An 18,969-nucleotide genomic window follows, 5' to 3' on the forward strand; every position below is an offset into this window, starting at 1 on the left:
ACAATAGCATCAAAGGTATTTAGGAATAAATGTGATGAAAGACACATAAGTCCTTTATACTAAAAACTAGGATAGCTTACATAGGGAAACTAAACTAGACGTTAATGGAGAGATGTACCATGTTTGTGGATTGAAGACTTGACATTATTAAGATGACAATCTTCCCTAATTTTTCAGTAGATTTCATGTAATTCCAATCAAAGCCTTAACTGGCTGCTTTTGAAAGATATTCACAAGCCAACTGTAAATTTATATGGACAGGCAAAAGACCCAGAATAGCCAAAATTATTTCAGAAAAGGAAGAGGTTGAACTTAAACATTGCCTGATCTCAAGCTTTACTATAAAGATACCGTAATCAAGACAGTATGTCCATGGGTAAGGCTAGACATATAAATATATGGGATAGAAAAGAAAACTAAAAAAAAAAAACCTCACACTTTTATGGTCATTTTTTTTTCCAAAAGTACTAAAGTCAATGAAAAAAGATCATTTTGTTTTTCAAAAAATATTTCTGGAACACCTGGATCTGTTTGCAGCAATAATAATAATAATAATAATAATAATAATAGTAATAATAATAATCTGATCAATCAAACCACATATTCAAATTAACTTAGAATGTATCATCATCTAAATATAAGAGCTAAGATGATAAAACTTCAAAAACAAAACATAGGAAGAAATCTTTCTGATATTGTGTTAGGCAAAGATTTCTTAAACAGATATAAAAAGCCCAAATTATACACAAAAAATTGTAAAGTAGTCTTCATTAAGATGAAATCACTTTCTCTTTGAAAGATATAATTGGATGGGGGGGAAGCAGGCCAGAGTCATATTCAGAAAAATAATTGTGAAACGTGTGTTTGACAAGGATTTATCTAGAATACATTAAGAATTCTTACAATTCAATAATAGGACTAAATAACCCAATGAAATATAGATCAAGGATTTGTTTTTTAACAAAATATTTATTTATTTATTCATGAGAGAGAGAGGCAGAGACACAGGCAGAGGGAGAAGCAGGTCCCATGCAGGGAGTCCAATATGGGACTTGATCCCAGGACCCCAGGATCACACCCTGGGCCAAAGGCAGGCGCTCAACCTCTGGGACACCCAGGCATCCCTAGACCAAAGGTTTGAATAGATACCTTATAAAATATTATATATCAATGGCTAGTAGGCACATGAAAATATTCTCAATATCACTAGTCATTTAGAGAAATGTAACTTAAAATGAGATACTACCAAATACCCATTAGAGTGGTATAAGTTAAGAAGCCTAACAATACCAAACGTTGGTGAGGATGTGGAGTGAGTAGACCTTCACACACTGCTGGTGGGAATGCAAAACTGGTCACATGTTTTTGAAAACAATATGACAGAATCTTATGAATTCAAACATAGATATGCTATCCAACCCAGCAACTCTACTTCTAGACATTGACTAAGAGAAATAAAAACATATGTCCACATAAAGACATGTATATAAATAAATGAGTTCATAGCAGTGTTTATTCACAACAGTAAAAAACTGGAAACAACCCAAATATTCAACAAATGAATGGATAAGCAAAGTGTAGTGTCTTCATAATGTGGAACAAAAAAATTAGTACACAAAACATGAATGGCTCTCAAAAACATTTTGCTAAGTGAGAAAAGTTAAACACAACGGACTACATAATGGATGAGTCCATAAATATTAAATTCCAAAAAAGGCAAAACTATGGTAATTGCAAGGGGCTGGGTGGAAGAACGAGGGTTAACTGACAAAGGACAAGAGGGAAAGGTTTAGGTAAAGGGAAATGTTGCCTAAGTAATTTGTGTGGTGGTTATACAACTGTTACCAAATTTTATCAAAATATATGCTTAAATGTGGTGAACTATACCTTGATTTAAAAAAAGGGGGGGGAGGGGGGGATCCCTGGGTGGCTCAGGGGTTTAGCGCCTGCCTTTGGCCCAGGGCCCGATCCTGGAGTCCGGGGATCGAGTCCCATGTCCGGCTCCTGGCATGGAGACTGCTTCTCCCTCTGCCTGTGTCTCTGCCTCTCTCTCTCTCTGTCTATCATAAATAAGTAAATAAATAAATCTTAAAAAAAAAAAAAAAAAGGAGGACAGCCCTGGTGGTGCAGCAAGTTTAGCGCCTCCTGCAGCCCGGGGTAGATCCTGGACACCTAGGATCAAGTCCCATGTTAGGCTCCCCTGCATGGAGCCTGCTTCTCCCTTTGCCTGTGTCTTTGCCCTCTCTCTCTCTCTCTCTGTGTGTGTCTCTATGAATAAATAAATAAAATCTTAAAAAAAAAAGAAATAAAAGAAAAGAAAACATAGATATCTCATTTGGTCAAATAAACAAGCAAACAAAAACTTCTTTTGTTTACCATATTTTCAACAAAAAGCTCCATAATGAAAATGATTTGAATGTAGAGTCTTGAATTTGGGCACTTTCTGTTCAATGGGATCCCAATGATAGAGAATGGGTTCAAGCCTTAGGTCTTCTTTCCGCCTCCTACAGTTTTTATTAACAGCTATCTCCAGGCAAAAGAGAAAGATGAAAGAAGAAAAGCTCTTATTTGCTTATATACTTATATTTGTGAATTTGCCCCATTTCCACAAGTGCAGTCTAATTCTATAATGCCACCGTGAGAGGCTACAATTCTGGTAAAACAAAAACAGAAAGATGTTCTCCCCTCCAACCACTCTTTTTCACAGGAAAATAACTATTGTCATAAACAATTTGGGAAATAAAATTAAAATACAAAAAGATACATGTTTGCCTCTTGCAAAAGACCTAGGAATTGATCTGGCTGTTTGTGAGGTGGATTGAAGCTTTATGTGTGTGATAAGAAAACCAGCATGTTATTCTTTTCTGGCACTTGAAGCATGTGCCGCTGTTGGCTCAGCACTTCTCTTTGGGTACTGAAAAAGCCTCTGGTCTGGATGACAAGCCCTGCCAGTCCTTTAGGTAATATTCCTTTTCCTCCTCTTGCTTCCTACAGAAAACTGACTTTATTCAGGGTATGGAAGCTCACAGTTTAAATGCTCAGATTCTTTCGCTATTTTGGGTAATGAGATGTAAGTGAGCCTACTTACCTTCCACTGGCAATTGTAGGAGAACTGTCATTTTCCTGATAAATCGATGATCAAATCAGACGACCCACACCCTTTGTGTTTACCCTTCAGAGAGAGGGGCAGCTATCCTGCAGGCAGGAAAATGAAAGCCATACACTAAGAGTGGCTGCACTTTGAGGGATTTTGGAGCTGATCAAAAAAAACGATATGGTCTCCAGGCATAGTAACCCATAACACACTTGACTGGGCCGCACTTGGACAGGATTTGCATAAAATGGGCTCACAATGTGGGGCTATCCCAGAAGCTCACAGTAAGAAGGGGCACTGCCCAGCAGGGGAGGAGGGCAAGAAGACTCCCCGAGGAGATGGGGATTAGAGACACATCTCATGGGCCCAACTGATGTACTCCAGCAGCACAGCAGTAGGGAGTCTGTGGGTCAGAGAGCCCCAAAGGGCCACAACAGCTCCAGGTCTTATAACCACAAGGCTCTGTACCATCTATTGCTAGCAGATGTAGATTGAGGTTTTGGGAGGTGTGCAAAGCAGGGAGGCTCTGAGTGGCTAACGATTGACTCATTTGGACTATAGTTAAAATGATTTCATGTATTAGGTACTGGCAGGCTGTTGAGTGAATGGGCACAGTGAAAAAATAAACAACCCAATTGCTGATACACAGAGGCTCATTTCTCTAGCAGAGCGATGAAGCAAGAGCTAGATGGGGCTGGTCCCGTGTGGTACCCCTAGGCAGAGCTGCCCACACCAGCCTGAGCTTCTGTATCTCTGTACTTCTAGTTACTTGAGTAAAAGAACACCGGTTTGGTTGAACCACTAGATTCATTAAGCTCTTTACATGTATTATTCCATTTACCCCTTATAGCAAGTCTGTGCAGTAACTACTATTCTTATACCTTCACGGGAAGAGACAGAGGCCCAGAGACCTAAAGGAACTTGTCCATAGTCACACAGCAAAACAAGTCTTTAGAGCCAGTGTCTGCATAGTTTACTGAAAAGAAATGGAGAAAGAATGTAAATAACAATATGTAGAAGCACAGAAAGCCAGACAGGGGGAACATGATCTACTGAACAGATCTACTGATCCAATTTCTACAAAAAGCTAAAAGCACAGTGAAAAAAAAAGGGGGGGGAACTTTCTGGATTTAGAGACTCAAAGTGACTTGTAGGGTTGCCCAATTTAGACAACACTGATAATAAGCCATCTCTGCCACTGATCACAACTAAATTCTCTGAACAGAAAACAAAAAGTGGCTACTCAAAGATCATGAAAAGTAAACAATGAGTGGACTGGGGATGAAAGTCGAAATGTGACTCATGATGGATGACATGGGCAGCTTCCACTGTGTGGGACTGTGTGTCAACATGGGAGGCTAAACTCTGAGAACTCCATCTTTCTAGATAGAGGACTACAGAAAGACAGAATGAGGCCAGAGATTATAAGAGAAATCCCAGACTATAGAGGGCTAGGGAAGGGTACCCCCCAATTCTGTGTCTGAACTGACATAAGTCCCAGGGTGCCCCATGAGCTATATATGTGTCACAGACCAAATATACATAATGAAGTGTTTGAGAACTGAAGTCCATATGAACCACTGCCCCAGTGCCAGACGAACCCTTGTGTGGTGCCCATGCTGGGCCAGACATTTCACTAAAGAAAATATGTAGTAGGCGAATAAGCACATAGCAGCATCCCCAATATTTAGTCTTCGGGAACATGCAAATTAAAACCACAAAGATGTAGGTCTACGCACCTATCAGAATGACTACAGTAAATAATACAGTTACTTTGGATGAATTGTTTGGCCATTTCTTATAATGCTGAACATGCATTCACCATATGATTCAATCCTACTGATAGGTATTTGCCCAAGAGAAATGAAAATATTCACACAAAAACCTGTATGTGAAGGTTTACAAAGCTTTATTTTCAATCCCCCTCCCCCCCCAAATATTGGAAGTGGGTATTTCAAATTCCTGACAACTTTTCATTATTTAGAAAAATTCCAATGGCATTTTAATGGCACTCTTCAGGGGTTGGGGGTGGCGGATAAATAGCTTCTCAATGGAGAAGACAGCATATTAAAGCAATTCATGAGGCCATGTTTTTGCAGATTACCTGAATAATGTCCATAGTCACTCTTAGATTATTTATATATTTTATATTTCATACATGGAAATAGGAAAGTTGCAACAAATAAGTCGGAATACAGAGGATAGCTGTAGAGCATAGTGGTAAAGAGTATAGGCTTTAGCATAATGAAAAAAATAGGTATAAATCTTAGATCCACTACTTTAAAAAATTATTTCTGCTTATTTTGACACGAAGCAGTTTTTTATTACTTATTAAAATTTTTGAAAATCTGTAGACATAACCAGCATTGAATGGTATAGTAAGCATCTCTCAAACATAAGGATATTTTTCACTCAATCACAATGCTCAGGGATCCCTGGGTGGCGCAGCGGTTTAGCGCTTGCCTTTGGCCCAGGGCGTGATCCTGGAGACCCGGGATCGAATCTCACGTTGGGCTCCTGGTGCATGGAGCCTGCTTCTCCCTCTGCCTATGTCTCTGCCTCTCTCTCTCTCTCTCCCTGTGTGACTATCATAAATAAATAAAAATTTTTTAAAAATCACAATGTCCATACAACCCCAATCAAAAATAACAATTCCTTAATATCATTTAACATGGACTCCATATGTAAGTTTCCACAGAAATCTCAAAATGTCTTTTCTTAGTTTCAAATCACAATCAAAAGAGAGACTACCTGTTACATTTGGCTGTTACATCACTTGAATGTCTTTTTCTAATTATTTAATTTGAAAAATTTACAATAAAAAGATAAATTTAAAAAATGTACAAGGCACCTGGGTAGCTCAGTCGGTTAAGCATCTGCCTTCGGTTCAGGTCATGATCTCAGGGTTTTGGAATTGACCGCATCAGGCTCCCTGCTCAGCGGGAGCCTGCTTCTCCCTCACCCTCTGCTTGCCACTCACCCTGCTTGTGCTCTCTCCCTCTCTCTGTCAAATAAATAAATAAATAAAATCTTTAAAAAAAAACTTTACATTAAACTTCACCTTTTCTCATGCACTGTTTTATGGGTTTAGACAAATGTCTAAATTTGTGTAGCCACCACCATACGATACAGACAGTTCCATCACTACAAAAAACTTTAAAATTCAATTAATTAACATATAATGTATTATTAGTTTCAGAAGTTGAGGTCAGTGATTCATCAGTCTTCCATAACAACCAGTGCTCATTCCATCCTGTGCCCTCCCTAATGCCCATCACCCAGTTGCCCCATCCCCCCACACTCCTACCCTCGAACGACCTTCAGTTTGTTTCCTATGATTAAAAGTCTCTTATGGTTTGTCTCCCTCTCTGATTTAGTCTTGTTTTATTTTCCCCTCCCTTCCTCTATGATCCTCAGTTTTGTTTTATGAAACACTTCTTATAAAAACCTCAGAAATTTCCCCATATTTCCCCTCTGTTGATATATTTTTAGTTGTTTTTCAATCATTTCAAAAATATTTCAGTGGGGTCAGATAGATGGTGGATACTTTGAAACCTATGAAAAGGCATTATGTTAATTCATCCGAGGATGGCACATACAGAATGTGGAGGGCAGGGTGATACTCCAGCACTCATCTTGTGCTATCCTCCCCACCATGCACCTGGCAGACTCTTAGAGTACTCTCAAGTCATCACATCACCAAGAGAAATACGTTGCTATACACATTTCAAGGTGAACCTAGAAGCTGCCCCCAGCAGGACTATAGAGAAGCCATCTGGACCCACAGCAGAATAACCATCTGTTTACACCTGGTTTGTTGCTTAGCCATTGAGATGAAATGTGGCCCAGGAAATATTGCTGTAATACAGCACAAAATAATAATCTCAAGATAAACTTCTCCTTTGTGAGAGGGCCATTTCCCCCTATATGTATGTATATCTTATATGTAAGCTTTTTATACAGTTATACACACATGCTTTCACTAACACATCAATCCAGATCAATTAGAAAATAAACATTTACTGAGCATTTGCTATGGACCAAGCACTGTTCTAGCACTTTGTATATGTTAACTCATTTCATCCTCACAAAACCATTATGACATGGTACTCCATTCATACCCATCTGACAGATAAGGCAGGTTGTTCTCAACTAGGCACACTGGGCTCTAAAGGTCATTCAGAATTGTATGTGGAAATGTAAACTTGTATTGCTGAAAGTTGGCCAATAGAACTGATGCAGTACACGAAAACAGATTTGTTTAAAGCAAAATACTACTTGTTCTATAAATAATTTTTAACTCTTAAATACATCCATGTACTATGCCCTGATATGGTGAACACTTGTTCTGTCCCTATACCAGCTTTCACATCATGTGGTCCTGTGGAAAGTGACCCTAGCTCGAGCTAATAGTTGATAGGGCATCTCATAGGTTGGGCCAAAACACAGACATCTGATTCAGTCACTATTTTTCTTCAGCACTTCTGTAACCAGAAGTGCTAAAGAGAGAGAGAGTCACTCGTTGGGGGAAAATTGTGAGAGTTGGGAGCCAGAGACAGCCATGTTTTTTGCCACATGATGGAATTTAATCTTCTTTGGGGACAAAAAAATGAAGCCAAAACCCATTGGTGGGAGAGAGAAACAGAAGCCTAGCAATATAGGTAGGCTAGGCTAGGCTAGGCTAAGACTTTGTTTTCCCATTGTTCTTGAGGCCCAGATATGTGTCTATCAGGTTCATGACTTACTTGCTCATCTCTTTCTTTAGTCAGTGGTCTCTTTCAGCAAATTCCTCATTTTCACCAAATTATATGAAGCTGTTTTTGACACTGGGCATATAGAGTAAATTGCATTATTGTTAAACATTTTTTCTCCCCCCCCCCCCCCACCGAAAAAACTAAATATCCATATATACCCTTTTCCATGTAACTTGCCTTCCTCCTGGTTGGGGGGTATGTATCTCTGCTTCACTGACTTTGGGTTTGACCATGTGACCCATTTGGTTCAGGTATAGTGTAGGAGTAACAGGGTGGCAGCTTGAGCAGAATTTTTTTAAGAAGTGGTGCATATTTACACCATTACTCTTGGGTTTCTGCCCTCTACCATGTGAACAACATACATCAATAGGGGCCACTTCTCTAGCCTGGCTCTTCGCATAAGCAGAGACTTGACCCATCATATACCTGCTGCCTGTAACATAGCCTCAGACCCTCAGAGCTGCAGTCAACCAGCTCCTGACATGTAACCTAGTGATGAACTGTTATTTTTGTAAGCCTTTCAGATTTTTTTAAAAAGATTTTATTTATTTATTCATGAGACACAGAGAGAGAGAGAGAGAGAGAGAGAGAGGGAGAGAGAGAGGCAGAGACACAGGCTGAGGGAGAAGCAGGCTTCAGGCAGGGAGCCCGACGTGGACTCAATCCCGGGTCTCCAGGATCAGGCCGTGGGCTGAAGGCAGCACTAAACCACTGAACCACCTGGGCTGCCCGCCTCTCAGATTTTGAAGTTGTTACACAGCATTATCTCAGCAAGAACAGACTGTCACGGGACTATTACAGTCTTGATCATTTTGTCCTGTGCAAGAGTAGTTTTTATGCCATAAGTCCTTGAGGATAGCGTTATTACTATTGCTTATTTTGCAGTGGTGGAAACTGAGTCTTAGAGTGTATAAGCAACTTTCCCAAGTCTACTGAGACAGGAATCAAATACAGCTGACTCCAGAGCCCATGCACTTAAAGATTTTTATACTGCCTCAACCTCAAGCTGTATCACACTTTTACAATCTGCATACATAGCACATATAGTTGCTCTGTGTGGGGAAATATAACCTGACTGGGCATATATCTAAATTGGTTTAGCTCATTATGAAATTCTAATAAGTGACTATATTACATAAATATGCAATACATGTATGCTATGAGATTCTAATAAGTGACTATATTACATAAATATGCAATATATGCATGCATCCCTACAAGAATATACCATGCTGTATAAGTGTACTAGTTTTAAGAAATTCTAAAGAGTAAGATATTAAAAGTATAGGAAAGAGAAAGTAGGTAATTTTTATTTATGATATTAAATTCTTGCTCTCACTTTCAAATGGATACAGTACAGGCTTTTTTTTTTTTTAACATACAAAGCTCTCCAAGCATATTTAAAATGTTATACAGTTTACAAAATTAGATTTGTATGCATTTTTCCCAAAATTATGTAAAAAATTATGTTACATCTCTAACAGATTGAATATCTGCAATAAATTATATCAACAGAGGAGGTTTTATGGCAATTAACAAGTGCCTTTAAAAAGTAATTGATGATTCAATAGTATTCCTAACTATTATTTTTGAAAGAGTTTTAGACATTTTAACGAGCAGTTTCAGGGCTAATTGTTACTGTTGTTATTTTTAGAAACATGGCAGAGCCTAAGTACCAATTTGCTCTGCTATCTACATATTTGCCTAATTTCTACAAGTGATGAAATGTAGCTGACCTCACAGGAGTTGTCCTTTGGCATCAATTTGAGATTTAGTTCGGGAGGAGGAGAGAAAGGGGAAAACTGGTGCAGGGCAGGGCGTCCACCACCCATGCACCTATGTGCTCTGGAATGAAAGCACACCATGTCAGACAGCTTTATATTGTGATAAGCAAAGGGTGGGATTCTGAAACCATATTTAGAATCCTCTTAAAATCTTGTCGCCAGAGTATCGATTCTTTTTAGAGTGTATCTTGTAGGATTGCCAGAGGCTCTCCTTTCAAACATTTCTTCCTATCAGTAGGAGGTTGACTGAAGGACACCAAATCAGTATTTTTTTTTTTAAAGTAGTACATCTCTTACTTCCTTTTGGTTCAATTGATAACTTTTGACTGGCCTTTCAAGTTCTTTGATTCATTAGGGATAACATCTTCACTATATGTATGGGAAAGTTTAGGACTTGGTAATAAAAGTGAACAAGTGAAGGTCTTGAGGCAAGAATCAGAAGGGCTCTGCACATGGGTCATATGCTGGAAATGTTGGAGTTGGGAGTTCTAATTCTATGTATCTATCTATCCATCTATCCATCTATCTATATCTATCTACCTATGTCTCTATCTACCTCTGCTTACCCTCTTTCTCTCCATCTCTCTTATCTTTCTCTCCATCAATCTTTGCAGCTCATGGAAGAGATGGATCTGGAAAAGGCATTCATCTCACATTGGTCTCTGCTCGATTACTGTAACTTGCTGTGGTCTGTGATCAAACTTTAGGCAAACATTAGACCACAGAAGCGAGTACAGACACGATTGCATGGTCTCTGTGGGTTATAGAAACAGAATGAGGCTGCTATTTGATTAAGGGCTGGAGGAATCTAGTTGCAATCACAAATGCAAACCAGAGCAGGTGAAAGATATTAGCAAGGCATGCATGAATTTGAATACGATATCGTTGGGAGATAGAACTTAAGCATTAACACAAAGCTTTCCTTATTCTTCCTGGCATCTCCATTTGGGTCACTTTAGGACCGTGCCAACTTTTCTCAATGGAGCTTTTTAAGATCACACAAGATTTCCCGTTCAAACAACAGAAAAAGCACTTGTAATTTTCCATTTTTCAAGGTCACCTATAGAATGTATTTGGATTCTTCTTTTATATTAAGTGAGCTCTATGTCTCTGTCGTCTGATTCATAAGATTGCCCCATTAATTAGCATTTGGAGTTAGTTTCATAGAAAAAAATAAAAATATTTTGAAAAGATTGCCTTTATTACCAGTGATACATTGGGAATATGTTGAACATATATATTGCAATATATATCAAATGTATATTCAAGCGGAAAATTTTTCACAGATTTAGCCATAAGCTTGTTTTCCAGAAACAAGGGAACATGCCATTATTGCCATATTTAAGCCCTAGCATTTTATCTTTTTTAATATATATATAGCTTAAAAGAAATCAAGACAATTTCATGTTTACTCTGTTCGTCTGGAGCCTATAAAATTCTCTTCCTAATGTTTTCTAGAAGGCTTTGTTTAAATCCATATCAATCTATCCATATCTAACTGAGCTGTGGTCTCACATATCATTAGTCTTTTGTGGACAATGCCAGGCTCCAGGAAAAGTGATGACTCATCAAATACAGGGTATAACAGCTTAACTGAAGCTGACATAGAAAATATGCAAGGAGACTAGTTAGAGTACAGACAAGCTCATGCCTGTTGTATTAATGGGTGACATTTTAAACAATAGAGCTGTCAGACCCTACTGTGAATAAAGGGGCTTAATCATAGCAGGAATTAGTGCACACGACAGGTGATTATGTGTTGGAAACATGCCAGGACCATCTGTGATGCTTCACATTATTTGTAATCTCAGTAATTGCAGCTATGGGGAAAAATTATTTGGGATTGGAGAATCTTGGGTTGGGGGAAGAAATAAACAAAAAACACATACAACCCACTTATTTCAACAATAGAGGTCTCTACAAATGGGAAAAGTTCAACTCCCATTATCAATTTAAGTCCATCCTCCTTATCACCAATTCAACAACAAAGCAATATAATCATGGTTTTTCTTTTTTTACTTTCTCAAAGTCCAATTATAGTGCCTCCTTGCCAATAAAATAAGCCTGCTATCATCTACTTATTAAATTGAGAAGAGAATTTCTTCTAAAATTACTTAGGCTACCCTATCTGAAGCTACTGAGGAAAACATGAGGCTCAGTTGGAAAGGTATTTTCCCCTGTTGGATATCCTTCTATTTAGCTATGATAAATATTTGATTACTATCTTTTGAGGTTTATGAAAACAGATAATTCTTTAACAATTGGTAGAGAATGATCCAGTTGGAACCATGGTTTAGACAATTCCAGCCATGAGATACTGGAAAGCAGAACAGAAAAATGGGAAAAATACCAGTAAAGATTCATGGAGTTCAGAAACAAAATTCTTGGCTTCTGTTTTAGTTAACCTATGGCAATGAGGCAGCATGTAAAAACCACCTTGTTTTAGCTGTTGATCTTTAGTCTTATTTATTGATTGCTTTTCAAAGGAAATAATACCTCACGTCTTCCGTTTTCTTCATAGCCATGTGGTTATCACTGCAAAACGCAATCTTGGCACCATGTATGTTTTGGTTCTTTGTAATTGTTTATTTTGTGATGGTTTCAAATTTTTAGACAGGTTGCAAGAATACTGTGAGGAACTCCTTTATCCTTTTATCAATGTCTTCAATTATTTACCTTTTGTCCCATTTGATTTATTAAGTTCCCACTGTATACTTGTTTATATTTGCATACTTTTCTGAGCCTTTGGTAATGTGGAGACATTGAGACTTTTTGCACCTAAATATTTCAGACTATATTTCCCAAGAACAAGGATATTACCCTATATAACCACAGTAATCAAAGTTGGGAAATTTAACACTGATACACTACTATTATCTGACCCACAGGCAAAACTGTCAATTTTCCCAATAATATTCTTTGTAGCTCATTTTATTTTCTCATGCAGGATGTAATCCAGGATTACAAATTACACTTTGTTGTTATGCGAATTCGTGTCTCTTTTATCCAAACAATCCCTCAGCCTTTTAAAAATCTTTATGGACATTGCATTTTAAAGGAGAAAAGACATTTATTTTACAAACTCTTTCTCATTTTGGGGTTTATTTCTTCATGATTAGGCTAAATGCATGTTGTCAGGGATCCCACAGAAGTGATGTAGCATCCTTCTGAGCAAGCATCCTTCCTTGCTCTATCATGAGGCATATGAGTTTAGTTTGCCCCAATAATGATGGTGTTAACTTGGATCCTTTAATTTAGATGATTCTTCACAGTAGAGTTATTATCTTTCTATCCAATTAATAATCTGGACACCATGTAAATATCCTGCTCCTCATCAACCTTTACAGAGTTTTAGCACTCATTGATGCTTTTCTAGTTACACCATTTTTTCTTCAGTGGTTAGTTGGCATTCTACTGAACGAACGGTTGTTCCCATCTTTCCACTTATTTATGTTTATTCATTTATTTATGTCAGTATAGACACATAGAGTCTTATTTTCTTCAACCCATTATTTATTTTTATTTTCATCTGGAGTAGATAGAAGCCTCTATAAGTTAGCTGCTGCTATATATCTTTTTGATATGTTGCCATCATTTTGTACTTCCTGACTGTGTCAGTTAGAGCTCCACAGAGACACAGAACCACGAGGAAATGATGATAGATAGATAGATAGATGATAGATAGATAGATAGATAGATGATGGATAGATAGATAGATAGATAGATAGATAGAGGATTTATTGCAAAAAATTGACTTCTATGACTGTGGGCCTTCCTAGGCAAATCCACAATCTGCAGAGCCCTGGGGAAAGACCGAAACTTTTATGCAGGAGCTCAAACTGCAGTCCCTGGGGTGAAATTCTTCTTCACAGGGAAACCTCAGTTTGGATCTTAAGGCCTTTTAACTACTCAGTTCAGGCCATGCAGATTATCCTGGATAATCTCCTTTTAAAGCCACCTGGTTGTAGATGTTAAACACACGTACAGGATACCTTCTCCACAACATATAGCCTTAGTGTTTGGTTTAATAACTGGGGCTAGAGTCTAGCTTGTTACCGGGTGGTGGGTTGTGGAACTCCTGTGTCCTTGTCTTCTCCAAGGAAAAAATTCAGGTGAGAGATTAGAAAGTTAAAGTAGCAAAGTTTTTTTATTTATCAAAAAGTGATAGTACACTCCAGAGACCACTCACCCAAGGGTGGATGGCAGCGCGCTGAATTTCTCATTGTGTCCATGTAGGGGGTTTTATGTGGTCTCCTCTCTTCCATCTTACAGTTACAGTTCCATCTTTGGGTGGGCCTTGCTTTCCTCCTCTCCAGCCCTTTGAGCAAGTTTGTGTCAGTCATCTTCCCGGAAAGCTTAAGAGCAACCTACTGCGGGTGGGAGGGTGGGGCCATGGTATGTCTTAAGTGTGCATGCTCCAAAATTGGAGCCATCCCTGTAGAGGGTATCTTCTGTTTCTTGGTCTGTGCTAAACTGCAAAAGGGGTTGGTCTAAGGGAGGTGGGGGGCGGGAGGAGAACTGGTGGTCCCTAGCAGTTGTCCATCTATTGCCCCCCTGCTCATGTCTATCTGTCTTCTCTAGCGAGTTGATACATAAACCTGACCATGACACTTTTTGTCTGACACAAGCTCTTGCAATTTCATCTTGTTTCCCTGCAAGATGAATAAATTGAATTGTGGAATCAAACTTTTCTCCCAGAAGGGCTGGCTTCTTTAAATGGGTAATGGTATTTAGAAACCAAGATCTAGGTGCCAGACGTGTGTATTGCTCTGATGTTACAGTGATTTATAGACTTTCTGAGAAGACAGAACTAGGAAGTATGTGTGCGTGTATATGTACATATACAAAGGTAGAGAATGAAGAAGGAGGAGTGGGTGAGGAGAAGGAGATGGAGACAGACGAAGGAAAGGACAAGAAGGAGAAGAGAGCCTTTTACATGGAGTTAGGAGTACAAGTTCATACTGATACATCCAATTCCATTACAATAATAAAACGCCAGAGGATAAATTCTTGTCCTTGCCTTTTTATACTTGTAATTTTCTTCTTCAGTGCTGAGAAACTTGACTTCCATCATTATATAGTCACTCCTTTGCTCATTCCTATAATAAAAAGAAAGTAGTTTCCAAATACTAAGTGCACAGTTTGATAAGTGTGGCCTGCCTATTCATTTCCTTGACAGTACCTCTTAATAAACAGAATGTTTAAGTTTGATGAAATACATTTTACCAGTATTTTCTTTTATGGAGAATGTTTTCTGGATCCTAAGAGATTTTCTTCTATCCCAAATTTGCGAAGATATTTCCCTATGTTTTCTTCCAGATGTTTCTATAGAATTTAGCTTTATTTTTAGCTCTATGATCCATCTTGAATTAATTTCAGCCAGTTGTTCCATCAGAATTTGTTGAAAAGACATTCCTTTCTCTCTTATATTAATTTGGTTTCTTGGTTAAAATCATCACTTGATCTTCTAAGAATGAGTCTATTCTATTAGTCTATTTATCAATCCTATATCATTATCACACTATCAAGATTAATATAGCTTTGTAGTAACTCTTGAAATCTGGTAATGAAAGTCTTCCAAATATTTTCATTTTATTTCCCCCCAAGATTATTTGGCTCTTTTAGGTCCTAAGCATTTCCACATAAATTTTGAAGTCAACTAGTAATTTTCTACCAAAAATATCCTGCTGGGATTTTAATTGAGATTGCACTGACTCTATAGGTCAATTTTTGGAGAAGCAGTGTTTAACAATATTGACTCACCCAGTCTATGAGTATGGATTTGTTTATTTCTCCATTGAATTCTGTCAATGTTTGTTTTGTGATTTTTAAGCTCATCAACTATTACACAAATTTTATAATCATTACATCTTTCTCGTGAATTAAGCTTTTATCATTATGAACTGTCCCTCTTAATCTCTAGTAATAATCTTAGTATTGATGTCATTTTTTTCTCTGGCATTAGCATAGCCACTCAGATTTCTCGATCTGTTACTTTTCATGAGATACCATGTTCCATCTTTTTGCTTCCCATCTGTATACTTATATATAGGCTTCCTTTACATTTAAGGTGTGATTCTCAGAGATTATTTTAAAAATTCAGACTGATAATTTCTACTTCTTATTGGGAATCTCTAATTCATTTATGTTTAATAATTATTGATACGTTTGGATTTAGGCCTGTGCATTTTACTATTCATTCCTCTTTGTCCCAACAGGTATATGTTCATTTATTTTACCTTCTCTGCCTTCTTTTGCTTTATTGAATACTTTTTTAGGGTTTCATTATGATTCTTCTGTTAGCTTCATAGCTCTGCCTCTTTGGAGTGTGTGTGTATGTGTGTGTGTGTGTGTGTGTGTGCGCATGTGTTTACCCTAGTAATTACAATATAGATATTTAATTTATTACAATGTACTTAGGGCTAATATCCTACCTCTTCATGTAAAATGTAAGGATTGTGCCACAGTTCTTTGCAATTTATTCTCCATACTAAGTGCTACTACATCAAATGCATTATAAGTTCATGGTACAGTGTTAGCCCCCCGTTTATTTTTGCTTTAAACATTCTTATGGCTTTTAAATATATTTAAAAAGGGTGCCTGGGTGGTTCAGTGGGTTAAGCGTCTGCCTTCAACTCAGATCCTGATCCGAGCCCCTGGATTGAGCCCTGCATTGGGCTCCCTGCTCCACTCTGCCCCTACTCATGCTGGTGCTCTCTCTCATACATAAATAAAATCTTTAAAAAATCAATATATTTAAAAAGCAATTAATACGTAGAGGGATTCACACATATTAGATGTGCATACACATATACATAGACAATAAAAGCAAGAGTCTCATGTATGTACCCATATAATTGGCACTTCAAACACCCTTTATTTCTTCCTAGAAATCCTAGCTTCCATCCGTTGTCATTTCCCTTTCAAATGAAGAATATCTAGTAGTATTAGAGTATCAACTTGCTGATGTGTTTTTAATCAATTTCCACTATAAACATACAGTTTTTTTGTTTGTTTCTTAAAATATATCGTCCAGGGATGCCTGGGTGGCTCTGTGGTTGGACACCTGCCTTCGGTTCAGGTCTGATCCCGGGACATGGAATCGAGTGCCGCATGAGGCTCCCTGCGAGGAGCCTGCTTCTGCCTATGTCTATATCTCTGCCTCTCTCTCTCTCTCTCAGTCTGTGTCTGTCATAAATAAGTAAATAAATCTTCTAAAAAAATAAAATAAAATATTTTGTCCAGAGTTTATCACTGTTGTCCTCGAGGAGGTTAGTTTCATAAAAAGTCCTTTACCATGACCAGAGGAGGACCTCCCATCATACAATTTTTATAGACATTTTTAGAAGTTAAATAATGTATGCAATTACTTAGATTTAAAAAATTATGTTTTTATCTTTCAATGACTCTGTGTCACCTATCCAATTACATTACAAGCCCATTAAGGGCTGACTCTTGGTCTTTTAGCTCTTCATGGTCTTATTCCCTACCACTGATACTCAACACAGATTTTGTAATCATGAAGAATGTCTCTATTCTTCATAATATAGTTAAAGAAGCCACATGCAGACTTTTAGTTTTATTATCTCCTATATACAAAAGGAGAGGTCTCAGTTCTGAAAATGTGTATCAAATTTTACTTATGGGATTAAAGATTTCATAGCTTTAGTTTACAAGTCAGCAAACTCTAGCCCACAGGCCAAATCCGGCCTACTGCCAATTTTTGAATAAAAATTTCTATTGGAACACAGCCAAGCTCATTCATTGATGTACTGTCAATGGCTGCTTTCACATTACCATGCAGAATTGAGTAGTTATAACAGAGGCTATATGGTTGGTGAAGCCAAATATCTATAAGGTCTGTCCCTTTACAGAAGACGTTTGCTGATCTCTGCTCTAAATCAATGGGAAATAATCACCAGTACTTAAAGGAAGCTGTTTAAAGTGCATGTGGCACTGCACCTCAGTATTTTGAGAAGCCTCTTTTTTGTCAGTATGCTAGACAGTAGACTCATTTTGGCAGGCAGGAAAATAGGCCTCTAAAGATCTCCATAGCCTAATCCCTAGAACAGGTGAATATGTTATCTGACATGGCCCAGGGGGTTTGCAGATGTGATGAAGGGGATTAAGGGTATGACCTTGCACTGGGGAAATAATTCTGGATTATCCAGGTGGACTCAATGTAATCAGAAGAGTCTTTAAAAGCAAGAAGCTTTACTGGATGTGAAGTGACAGTGGAGGAAAGACCAGAGATGTGATAGTCCTAGCTTTAAAAAAAGAAGGGGGCCATGAGCCAAGGAGAGCAGGTGTTTTGTAGAAACTGAAAAAGGCAAGGAAATGGATTTTCCATTTCTCTTAAAGAGAGATTCTCTATTCTCTCTTAAAGCCTCCAGAAAGGAACACAGACTTTCTGACATCTTGATTTTAGTCCAGGGAGACCTGTGTCAGACTTCTGACCTGCAGAGCTATAGATTAATAACTTTTTGTTATTTTAAGCCACTAAGTGTGTGGTGATTATTATGCCAGTAATAAATAATACATTCACATACTATAATGCACAAAGGAATTAATTCATTTTATAATTACTGAAAAATCATATTACAAATTTAAAATGCATTAGCTAACCACAAAACAGAGTATCTCTTGCTGAATCAGCTTCATTTCTGCAGCAATGCATTTAAAGCAGGTACTTTTGTATCTGTTTTTGCCATCTGTGATGTCTGTAATCATTAGAAAAAACTTCATGTGTGAAAGGAAGGCAGTTCTAAAGGCTTTCATTGGGTTATGGTTGCCAAGGAAACCATTTTACTTGGTAATCAATATGTTCAGTATGTCTCTGTGGCTTTGTACTTAACTCCTAAAGACACTGCTGCAGAGTGGGTCCATGGAAAATATTGAGAAGGAAAAAGGGAAAACTTTGAGATATTTACTTCAGTGAAAGCCATTCTGAATAACTTTTTTCCACTCCCAGGAAGCTGAAAAAAATTAAGAAAATGAATGGCTTTGTTTGATTTTTCTGCAAATTGAAGAGAATGGGATGTATTTTTCAATAGCAAATTGGCAGGGCTAAGTAAGGTCCTTGGGATTCTCTTGCAATGCCATGGAAGCAAAGGTGCAGCTCATCCAGCAGCAAGTCAAGGTTTTCTTTTTAAAATTTCCCTTCCTTTCTCTCAGTCTTTTTCTGTTCTCTCCCCAATATTTTTCATCCCTGGATTGTCTTTCAATTAGGAAATATGAAAAAACGAAATGGACTTGTCATTTTTAAGGACTCTGGTCAGTACAGAGTATTAAATTCTATTCACTGTCATATAGAATCATAGACTGCTTTACACAGCCA

This window comes from Vulpes vulpes, chromosome 13, assembly GCF_048418805.1.
Source record: "Vulpes vulpes isolate BD-2025 chromosome 13, VulVul3, whole genome shotgun sequence".
In the NCBI taxonomy this organism is placed as follows: Eukaryota; Metazoa; Chordata; class Mammalia; order Carnivora; family Canidae; genus Vulpes; species Vulpes vulpes.